The 12299-nt window shown below is 42.2% G+C and overlaps 1 protein-coding gene across 7 annotated transcripts in view; it reads right to left on the bottom strand.

Moving 5' to 3' along the window:
• DUSP16 (dual specificity phosphatase 16) overlaps window positions 1–12299 on the bottom strand; it is a 95885-nt gene that overhangs the window by 41259 nt on the left and 42327 nt on the right. The gene's annotated exons all lie outside the window — the stretch shown is intronic.

Raw genomic sequence — 12299 nt, 5'->3', positions numbered from 1 at the left:
ACACACTGTTTCATTGGAACAAACAAACAAAAAGGACAAATAGGTATGGCTTCGGAAACATGTACTAATGATAATTCAGTTTTAACTCAAAATATAGAAACTCAAAGCAGAAAAAACAAGACATCTTCATGAATTATAATCACATGGGGCCCAGAACTAAATGACTTGTAATATGAAATCAAAAGAGCTATAAAAAGCTACTTGAAGTATTATTACTCCAAATGGCTTTCCTCCCTTTTATTTGTACTCCTTGAAAAGAGCACAAAAAACAACAGCCTGGGACCAGGTTGGCGATTCCATATTATCAGGACAAAAAAATCTTTTTTGATGGCCTGAGAATTACTGTGATGGTCGGAGTGTGCGCACGCACACACACACACACACACACATACACAGTCACAAGAGCAGCCGGAGGCGAGGCAGGAAAATGAGAGGTTCTATAAATTTCAGCTGCCTTTTAAGGAAGAGGAGGGACAACAAGGGCTGATATGCCTGTCATACAAACCGCTGAGCTAACTGCTGGGGCCTGTGATGTACCCAGCTCCACCCAAGGCAGTCTCACAGCCGTGACCCCGGCCAGCCCATCCCCTCCTGTCCGTGACCCTTCACAGGCTTACCTCTCCCTTTCTCATGCCTCATTAAGAGAATCACCGACTCCCAGCCTTAGAAAATCTCACAGCTTAACCTAGGACTCTGGGTCAGCAACCTAGACATACAGAGCCCTCAATACTGGACCCAATGCTTCCCTATTCTTGCCAAACTCCTCTACTTGACCATTTCCTAACTAACACTAGTCAGAGTTTTGTGCCTGTAGCTTGGACCCCACCCCGACCTTCAATATTCTCAGATTTCTATCTCCCCCGGTCCATCTCTGCTTATATGAAATCCTCTACTACATAAAACTAGATGTCTACTGTTTGCATTCATCTTCTGGAGAATAAACTATGTGATGGCAGAGGTTCTGTATGTATCCTACCTCTACAGTGCTCTGCACATAAGACACTTAATTTACATTGTTACAAGTAACTAAAATCCTCCTTGTTCCAAAAATGATTTAAGATACTGAATAAATAAATAAATAACTGATTTCAGATCAGGATGATAGAACACTCAAACCTCAATTTCACTGGATCCTACTTCCTAATTTCAGACTTACAAATCAGAAACTGAAGCATATGGAGAAGAGGGAGCAGGATACAAAGAGAAGTGGCCTCGCCACTGACTTGTTACATAACTTGGGACAAATCCTATAACCTCTCTGAACCCCACTTTCCTCACCTATAAAATGTAGATTTAATATTGGCCTTGTCTCCTCACAAAGCTTGTTTTGAGAATAAAATTACCTAAGTTATCTAAAGTGAGTAAGTAAATAAGCACCTACTCCTCATATACAGAAAGGAAGAAAAATGCTCTCAAGATGCCAGTGGGCGAACAGAGCTGCCTTGCGTCTGGAACCTAAAAGATATCACTCAGCAGATAAAAACAGAAGCAATTCCATCCTCCTGGAGTCCAGCTTCAACCCAGCTGTGCCCTTTCTCACAGAGCCAGACACACGCGGAGTTAGAAGGCACCTGAGACATCATCTCATCCACTCTCACATTTTACAAATCACCTCCACACAATACATGATTTGTCCATTTCTTCTCTTCATTATATTAATGTATTTATTTTTTGTATAGCTTAACCGCAATGAGGTACAAAAGTCACCTCTATCTTCAATTGAAGAAACTAAAGCAGAGAATTTGTCCTAGTCAATCAACCAATACATTTTTGCAAAGCACCTACCAAGGATATAGCACTGAATCAAGTCTTGACTGCTCAGTGATAGCTCACAGCAGTGTAAGGTCCTGTGTTCAGATTGTCTGATTCCCCAACGAGGGCTCCTACTACTGGGTTACCCTGTTTCCCCTACGTATCTGTTCCCATAATGAAACTGAACCAAGAAAGAACGACGTGACTTGGCCATGAGGATGCCCCAGGTGGCACAGAAAGTGGAAATTCGAGAACAAGAGCAAGCTGATTCCAACAATGGCACCGAGTCTCCAAGTCTGATTGGCTCTTCTCAATGATAAAAAATCCGGATGAGACAAAGCAGTTATCTGGGTTAGCAGATAGAGGGACAAAGGGAGGGAGAAGACAGCAAACATGCAAAAGCTGAATCAGAAAGTTCTCATCTTTGCTTCCCTTCAGCCAAATCTCATAAGCCCAGATCACTGAAACCAAAGATAGGCGACGGCCAACAGTTCCACCAGGCAGAAAATGGTCATTCTCACCCAGAGCACCAGTCAGTAGTTCCAGATACAAAAAGACTCCTTCCCTGACCATGAAATGTCTGGTCAAAGTGATCCTAATCTGAGGATGTAATTGAAGCAAAGGAGTGAACGTGCAATTAGGATAAAGCTGCACCTTTCATGTTGCACTGAGGCCAGCTGGAGCTCGCCTGTTACACCTGTATGTCCACGGTCTGATTTTCCATGATCCCAAATCGGTTATGTGAGAGGCGGAGCCCTGACAAGGGGGTGTGAAGGGTGGGGTAACAATAGCCTTAAACCTTTTTTTTTTTAACAGCTAGAGAATTTTGGTTAAGTCCTCATCCCGGGCTACAACTCTAATTTAGAAATTACTCTGCATTCACTGTTCATTCTGAAGAATGTCAATACTCTGAGACCAAGGACACGTCTGTGACAGTTTTGTTTTCAAAATCTTCAGCATCAAATAAGATTGAAAAGATGACAAGAGAATATTTTATTGTTGGCAACCACCAAGCTAATCTTACCCAAAATTTCTACAAGAAGTCAAAAGGAATAAAAATTCTTAGACTGAACCACAGGGGCCCAAGTACATATAATAAAACCCAGGCCGGCTTTGTTATTTTCTATTTACTTAGTCAATTTTTAAAGTTTTAATTAACTTCTTTCCATTTTTAATAGGCAATGTATTCACATTGTTCATAAAAATAACAAGTATAAAAACGTATATATACTATGAATACATATAGTTTATTGTATGTCCATTATATTTCAATAAAGCTGTTACTGAAACTCCAACAAATACATTTAAATGAAAAAAATGAATACATTGAAAATCCTCCTCCATCCTTGTCCTCCATCTGCCCTAGTCTCCCCAGACCCGCCCTCTAACTGGTGATCACTGTTGACAGTTTCTTCTGATTTCTTCCTAAGATTTTTTTTTAATGAATACAGAATAAAACACACATATTCTTTTCCTTTTGCTTCTTTGTTCAACTGGTTACACAGTATACACACTGTTGTGCATCTTGCTTTCTCTTTCACTTAAAATACTCCAATTTGGTGGGTTTTTGCCCATATTTAACTAGAATGTGATACAATCTATATATCCATAGGTCTTCATACACGCACTTTTAGAAATCTAAATCAAACATGTAGAAGTACCTACCCTTGAAAGGCAACCCCCCCTTCCCCCCGGCATTACACCTATTCAGTGAGCTGTCTGCCTGAGCACCTGCAAGCTGGAGAGACATTCATGACAGCGCGCTTCAAGGGCCAGCAAATTATTCTCTGGCATCCTAGTGAGGGAGCGTCCTCTATAATTACTCGGACTTGAATGTGACAGTGCACATTCACGGCAGTATGGAATTATCTTTTAAACAATACCCTGTTGTGACTTTGGCTGTTCCCACCCAAAGAGAGAGCAACACCATGAGTTCCTGGGGGAAGGAGACACCTACATGGTGGTCGCGGGGCCACTGAAGGTCAAGAAGCCACCATGTCGTGGTTTAAAGCCTCCTGCAAGATGCTGAAGGACTTGCTGGCGGTGGCCCTGGCCATTGCTGTGTCACTCTGCTGCTGATCCTGAGCAGGGTGCTCACGGCCTCCCAGCTGTGCTGCCCTCCTGGCTGCCAGGGGAAGATGCTGAAGGGGCCCCTGGCCAACCCCGACAACCAGGAGATGGGCCGGTGGCCGGCGCAGCAGAGAGACTTTTCTGAGGAGGAGATTGGTGGGGTGGCTCAGCCTACCATCGAGGAAATCTGAGAGGGAGCAGGCCCTTCAGAAAACAACTAAATAACCCTTTTACATATGCACAATAAAGTTTTCTATTTCTCTAAAAAAAAAAAAAGGTCAATAAACCAGTATTTATCATACTGAAGACTAGTAACTTTAACCAGGGCCACTAAACAAATATTTGCGAAGTATCCCACTGTCAGAAATAAAGATTCTAAAAGACTTTATTTACCAAGGGATAGAGACAGGCTGAGGCAACATTTTAGTATAACAAAATGACTGTACAGATCAGGGGACAAAATGGGCAAATACCCTAAAGAAATGCCAATTTTGGTATATTTGACATTTCAGAAATCAATTTATGTTTTCTAACATTTAATATTTACATAAGTTGTACAAGAACCTTTCCCCTTTAATAAACAATTTTTAAAGTTTTTCTGTATAATTTATGTTTTAGATTCCATTCAGTTATCTATGGAAATGTAGCTATGATTTATAATGGAAATCCATGGAGTTTTATTTATTTAAATTCACGCTACATCCAACTTTGCAAGAATATTAATGGAGTAAAGTATACTACTGAATTAAGTTATGTCAAAGAACCGAAAGTCTACTATTTTAACGATAAGATGAACCAGTGTAGTCTGTTTTAATTAAAAGAATGATATAAAGTCTAACTGTATAAAAAACAATAGCTGCCATTAGAGAAGTTAGCTAAGAGGAAAAATTTTTTGTTTTGATTTTCTTCAGGACTTGTAGGCTTTTTTTTTTTTTTTTTGTGAGATCAGCCCTGAGCTAACATCCATGCCAATCCTCCTCTTTTTGCTGAGGAAGACCCGCTCTGAGCTAACATCTATTGCCAATCCTCCTCCTTCCCCCCGCCCCAAAGCCCCAGTAGATAGTTGTACGTCATAGTTGCACATCCTTCTAGTTGCTGTATGTGGGACGCGGCCTCAGCATGGCCGGACAATCGGTGGGTCAGTGCGCGCCCAGGATGCGAACCCGGGCCGCCAGCAGCGGAGCGTGTGCACTTAACCGCTAAGCCATGGGGCCGGCCCCAGGACTTGGTAGCCTTTAAAGCTAATGCCCAACCAGAAAATTTTTAAAAGATTAAGGTCATTTTTAAATGATTCTATTAAGCATCTCCCTCCTCTTCTCAGATGAGGTGTGATTCAACTTTCCAGACGTGATCCTGGCTTCTAGGTCAGTCATACTAACACCGGGTATATCCCACCAGAAAAAAGGTGAGAACCTCTCCCACACACAATTTTCCCTGTCTACCCACAGGTTATTTTCTGCCAACAGCAGCAGTTATCTGTCACCAGGCACTGCTGCCCTAAAATACCCACTCCCCAGGCCCACATCAAGGCAGCAGGCAGGCCAGGGACTGGGCTCCACGAACACGCCTGCTCGTCTGAGAAGTGGGATCCACGAGGAAGGAGGGGCCATCCCTCAGAGAGGCATATTTCCATTTTAAACATTTCCTTTTACAAAGAAATTCTCAGGAGAAGGCAAAGGATCCTATGGCTATGGGGCGCTTTGAAGGCCTGTTCAGTGAGGAGAGCAACTGAGCCTTATTTGGTTGGGTTTGAGCTCAAGTTCAAATTCTCAGAGAATTTATGGAAAGGATATAATCTGGCGAGAAGTTTACTTTTATTAAACTGCAAGCGGTCTTAAACTTTTTTTCCTCAATTAAAGTGAAGTAGGCAACAAGATACACCAAACAGCCTTTCAGCAGAGCCTTAAACATAGCCTTTCAGTAAGAGAAAAACTGAACACATCAAAAAGGAGAAAAGCAGGCTATCATGTCTGAATGCAAGCAAAAACATCTTAGACTTCGACCATCTACACTGACTAAAGCAACTCTGCCTCATATGTGGGGGTTAACCCTGACAGAAATTCTGAGGTCTGATATTTGGTAAAATACATTCAATTAAAAATACCCACTCTCACCAAAGCCAAGAAGGCTATCTGAGCTTAATGTGTTTTTTCATTGCCTATTAACATCTTGACCATATTTTCTTACCCCAAAATAGAGGACGCATTCTGGCAAGTGGTGGCAACAAAGGGACAAACCGCATGAAGCACGTCAGATAGTACTAGACATGGAGACAACACTGGTTAGCTGTAAAATCCAGCCGCTCTCACCAGCTTACAGCACTGCTGCAAGAAGCCACTCCTATCAGAGGCTCAGGCTGCTGACATACATCTCAAGGAGCCACAGATGCAGGCTGGAAGAACGGCCATCCTTCAAAGAATAAATAGAATGTCTTTGCTTCAGACACAGGCCAGCCCAGGCCGAGTCCAGATCCGGGAGAAGCCTTCCCCAAGCTTCTGATAAGGAAGAGCACTGCACTCTGGGTACCGGCTCAGCCGGAGCCTCATCCTTCCTTCTTAGCACTGCCTCCTGTTGACGCTCACCTGCTCCACCAGCTGCCCCTTCCCTGATCCGCCTGAGCTCTTCCTTCCCGCCCTCCCTCCTCTTTCCTTCCGCCACACCATGTACCAATCCTAGACACGCTCCTTGCCCCCAAGGCTCCCTCACTTCCCCTTCCACATTTAACGCTTCCTCCTGGCACCTGGCCTGAAAACCAAGGACTCTACCCCTAGAAGAGAGGCCTGGATATGAGGTGGTCCTGAGAGAGGGGGAACGGAATGATCTCCAGATGGAGGCGCTGGGTGAGAGAAAATGTGGCCAGGGGTTGGTTTAATCTGAGAGTTGAGAAAACGTTTTGGAAGGATACTTGCAATAAAGATGGGCTAGAGGCAGGAGAGGAGAGATTCAGAACAAACTGGACAGAGATCAGCCTTCTACATCCTGGTTTTCTGGAGCATCTGTCAGGCCTACTGTAACTTTACAGTCAACTAACAGTTATGGTGCACCTACTAAGTGCCAGGCACTGCTGTGGAAATGTAGCAAAAATGAACTAGGCAAAAGTTGCTGTCCTCCTAGAGTTTCTAATGTAGCGATGGGAGACGCATAATAACAGCAACAACAAAAACAAATATGTTGTATGAGAGATGGTAAGTGCTATGGAGAAAAAATAAAGCAGGGAAGGAAGAAGGGGAGTTGGGGTGCGTGGTTAAAATTTTTAGAGTAGTCAGAGAAGGCCTTCCTCTGATGTTTAGTAAAGGTCATGCAGGAAGTGAGAGAGTGAGCTACGTGGATACCTAGAGACTGTAGCTAGCTCTGTCTGTGTCAAAGGCTTGAGGCCAATGAATATCCTGGCCAAGGTAATGCCAAACAGGGCAAATGCCAATAAAAGATGTGGCAGGTGTTTGGTCCTTCTTCTTCAGAACTATGGTTTCATCTATTGGAAATCAAGCATTTCCAGGCACTTGAATTTTTAACTTCAGTGTGAAAAAAAAAAAAAATATATATATATATATAAATAAAAACGTTTAGTATAGTTTCTTTCCTAAAACTACAAAGGGAGAAGCTGTGGTTCCTATTTTAGTGCGATTACTTAGCAAAGAAACGCGAAGAAATACTGTAACAAGAAAGATTATTATTAATGTTAATTTAATACGATTCTTCCATCTCCACAAATGTGTTGTACCTAATAAGAGAATCTTGGTTTTATAGCACAGAATGTAGTAAAATATCAAAGACATGTTAAACAATATGTATGCTTGAACAGATCTATACAACAAGGAAGTCATTTGAAGGATCTTTACATTAAAACAAAGAAAAAACGCTTTCAAGGAGCTCTCCTTGCCAGAAGGTGTATCAAATACTTACCACAAAGACTTTGTAAGTTAGATCACTGTATTCAAGGGGTTGGTTAACACTAATACAGGTTTATAATCCTTATCCACGCACCACCTTTAGCCCACTCCACCCCCAAAACAACAAAATTCCACTACATGAAAGATAAGGTGTACTTTCCTGACAAAGAGCTAAATTACAAAAGATATTACAACTAGGGTAAACATCTGGACAATCTGGAACACAGTCTGATGGGAGAGGGGTTATAATTTAATTTTTCCAAAGATCAGAAGGCTCTAGGAACAAGTAATGGAAAACAATTAGAAATCATCAACATCAAACCTCCTACCATTGCCACTTGAGCCCAAATTTAGAATAGTAATATTCCGGAATTTTATCTACTTTAAATCTCTTAATACTAAATAAGCAAAACTAGAATGCCCAACTATATTTTCCTGAAGATAATTTCAAAATGGCTTACAAGGATCTTTTCAAAGTGACTTACAAGAAACTACTTCACCTTTCAGTGAAAACACATGATGTGAAAAACAGTGGAAAAGGCCTACATGTGCAACAGAGGGGGACTGGCTAAGTAACTTATAAATTATGATAAATTCTGCAACATAGTATCATGCAACATTTTTAAATGATGGTGTGCAAGTGTACTTCTTGAGGATGAAAGATGGTCATGATATATTAAGAGAATAAAATGAATTTACAGAACAGTAGGTAAAGTAGAACCTCAAATACCCACAGACATATAAACACACAGGATGGATATATTCAAAATGTCGCAATCGTTTCACTTGGGTAATTAAAGGTAATGTTATATTCTTTTCCATAATCTTGGAAAGTGCAAAAAACTATTACAAAAAGGGCAAACATACACTCAGAGCTGGGTACTCTGACTGCAGGAGTCCTGCCCGCACTCATCTCATCTGTACTGTCAAGAAAGCATGGGTTCAGGCGAGGTCGGAAGATAGGCAAATACAATATAGGGAAATTGATGTTTACCCGCCAGGTACAAGCTGAATTTTTGCTTCACAAAACAACTTACAAAGAATTATTATCAATAACAATAATATTTGAAACAAGAAAAACTAAATTTTAAATCACACACTTGTGACTATAAACCTGGACTTTTAAAATAGGTCAGTTTGGGCCGGCCTGGTGGCTTAGCGGTTAAGCGCGCGCTCCGCTGCTGGCGGCCCGGGGTTCGGAGGCCGCATCCCACATACAGCAACTAGAAGGATGTGCAACTGTGATATACAACTATCTACTGGGGTTTTGGGGGAAAAAAACATAAAATTAAATTAAATTATAAAATAGGTCAGTTAGGGTATGATCCTTTTAATAAAAAGGTTTCTTCTGTATACAAAGAATTTATAGTTTTCTTTTTAAAATTAATATATTCCCTAACACTCTTAAAATGTATTTCAATTTAAAAAGTTTCCAAAATAAACTTGCTAAATCATCACAAATGAAACACCGTAAGACGTTCATTCCTTTCACTGGAAAAGCAAAGATTCTTTTAACAAAGTATATACAGCAGCTTCGTCACTATTCTCAGCTTCTAAATAGACACGCACAACAAGAGTTGAACACATTCCAGGCGTGGCCTTCAAGCCTGAACCACACCTGCTTCCAAGGCCCCGAGGCTAAAAATAACTCTGGGGCCTCAAGAACGGGACACGAGCCAGGCCCAGGGGTAGCTGCAGGCCCCTTGCTCAGCTCCACTAACAGTAAAAGCAGGAGCTACATAACTCCACGATCACAAAAGACTCCACCACAGGCTTCTTTCTGTCTCTGTGCCCATCACCTCCATCCCAGGCCTGCTCGGTGTGGACCAGGACTCAGGAGACTTGTTCCTAATTTCAGCTCCTCTATGAAGATGCTATACCATCGTAACAAGAGTCACTTGACACCCTCACTTCCTCCTCACCTGAAAGGAGGAGTCCTGTGATCACTGACATCTCAGGATTATTTCACTAAGAACATGATGATATCGCTGTCAGCGCATCTCGGGTCTCAGTAAGGTGCCCTAACAGGGAAAGAGGACCAGGGCCGATTTGATCATCACAGTCACGTTAAGGAGTTTATACGCTACAACACACAAATTAAAATGGGCAACTCCTGGGCAACGGCTCCACAAACAGCATGGTAACCGCTCCCAACAATTTCTCTTGTGGTGGGGGATCTCCAAGGTTGGCTGAGACAATGACTTCCACCTCTCTGCCAGCCCATAGTATGCAGGAGGCCCCTCTGGGGCTTGTTACTCCACCAGGTAAGGAATCAAGAAAGGGAGGGAGGCCAGGGGGCAGAGGAAGATGTGGTGGCAGCATCACGGTTCAGGCCGGGCTGCTAGGTTGTGCTAATTTAAGTCACCGCATCTGTCCTCACATTTCCCCTTCTGGGCCCCGGGAGTGCATGATACCAGGAACGGCAGCACAGGGCAAAGCGGGTGACAGGGCCAGGACCTGGGCCGAAGAATCACAGTGCCACACGACAGCAAGGAGACCAAGTCCAGCAGAGCAGCCGAGACGGGAGCCAGAGTGCCCTGTCCTCATCCCACAGTTCCTTTTTCCACTCTGTCCTTTTCACCTTCTCTCTTCTCCCTGTAACTTGGCCCCATCACGTCATCTAACTGCAGTTTCGTGCCCTTATTTGTTCTTAGAGGCTTTGCCGTTTCCCTCGCTCTCCCTCTCCTCTCCTCTCCATATTCATCCTCATCTCTCTCTTCATGACTATAACCAAGCTTCTTCCTTGCTAAGGTTAAGCCCTCATCACTAATCCATTTTTTTCTGTTTTTTGGGGGGAACTGCCAAGGCCCTTGACATGTTGCTATTATAACAAGTAATCATAACTGTGAGACAGTCAATTCGTGGATTCAGGTGTATTATCAACCTTTAAAATCTTTTGGTTACTTGTTACTGTAAAACAAAAAGTTTTATTTTGGAGGAGGCACGTAAAATTTTTTCAGTTTAGTATTTCATACATGGTTCTAAGACTGAGTAGAGATGACTAATTCAGTATCTTGCGTTTTCATCAGCCCTCAAATGCCCTGATGACCTAGATACTAAAGGGTAAAGCCTATCTAACCTCAGAGGAAGACACAAATTCTCAACGTTTTCACACTAGATTATTTAGAGAACCAACAATCTGAATTATTTCATGATCTAGTGCTCAGACTCTTAAAGCAGAAGTAAGCTCTGCACGTGTGGACAAAGTCGTCTTGATCAAGAGTCTGACTGGGGAGTTCTGATGGCACCTGTGCCAGCAGCATCCCGGCCCTGCCCTGCCCTTCCTCCACCACCAACCTCGGGTGACCACTAGTTCTCTTCTCAGCTGAGCACAAACCCATCCAGAGGACCTTCAAGGAGCAACAGGAAAAGGCAGAGTGGAAAACTCAATAATTACAGGCCCCTTATCTCAGCTCCCAGTAACTCTATTGCCTAATTTTTTAAAAAAAGGATTTCCCACAGAGTTTGAATAACAAAATAAATAGTAATGGATTATAACCCACAGAATAAAATAAATACTCATGAGCCCAAAAAAAGAGATTTACCACAAAACACTTGCTTCACAATAAAAGTTTGAGAAGATGGTGTTTCTATTTACCATTTGTTTTGCTTTGTTTTCTTTTTTAAGAGGTTACTCTGTCATCTTTGGACGGGACTACACTTTGCTCCCTCTATAAATTCCAGTGTGATGTCACTTGGGTTTGGGCCTGCCACATGCAGCAGGGAACACCTTCCCATCACAGTCTCAATTTCCCACTCTGAAAAATACCAATGTCTGTGTTGGTTTAAGTTACATTAACTTAGGTTTTTAAACCAATACAGGGCACTGTGGGAAAAACAGAATAGATGGGAGGTCCCTGATATTAATTAGTTGAGTAAACAGTTGAAAAATTTTATTTGGACAAATATAAAAAGGTAACGTGCTAGCAGATGTTCAGCAAGTCAAAGAGGAAGGCTTCTTAGAGTTTTGAAGGAAAAGAGGGACATGAACTGCCAGAGAGAAGAGGGAAGAAAATTCCAGATGAAGAAAACGCATGAGCAAAGGTAGAGGGATAAGTTGTGTGCAGATTTTCCTGGCTAGAGCACAGATTATATCAGCGAGTAACAAAATAAGTTGGTGAAGGAGACGGGGCCAGCTGGTGAAGTATCCTGCAAAGTCTATAGCCGTCTAAGCCACCATGAGCTTTATGAACACAACATGAGAACATTACTGGAGAATTCCACTCTGGTAACTCCTATGGATTGAAGTGAGGAGAAAATGGAAGTAAGGAGCCTAACTAGTTATAACCCATACAGTTTTAGCCAAAGATGGGCTCTGGCTAGAATGGTGACTATAAAATCTGACAGGAAAGGAAAAATCCAAGAGACTGGTAACGGTCTAAACCCAAGGCAGTGTGCCTGGCACAGAAGAGATCCTTATTAAATAACTGACTTCCTGACTGAAAGTGCCCATGAAAACGGCTATTTGGACTACATTATTAAATTATTCCACCATAAAAACATCCAAAAATATCTCAATACCCTATTCTGTCCCTGCTTCAGATGAACCAATACCAAGCAAAATGAGCAATACGTACAGGTTCAAGT

The sequence above is a fragment of the Ceratotherium simum genome, chromosome 17 (assembly GCF_057802395.1).
Source record: "Ceratotherium simum simum isolate JZ-2026a chromosome 17, ASM5780239v1, whole genome shotgun sequence".
Lineage (NCBI taxonomy): Eukaryota > Metazoa > Chordata > Mammalia > Perissodactyla > Rhinocerotidae > Ceratotherium > Ceratotherium simum.
Note: the sequence above shows the minus strand (reverse complement) of the source record. Positions and strands in the feature narration are given on the sequence as shown.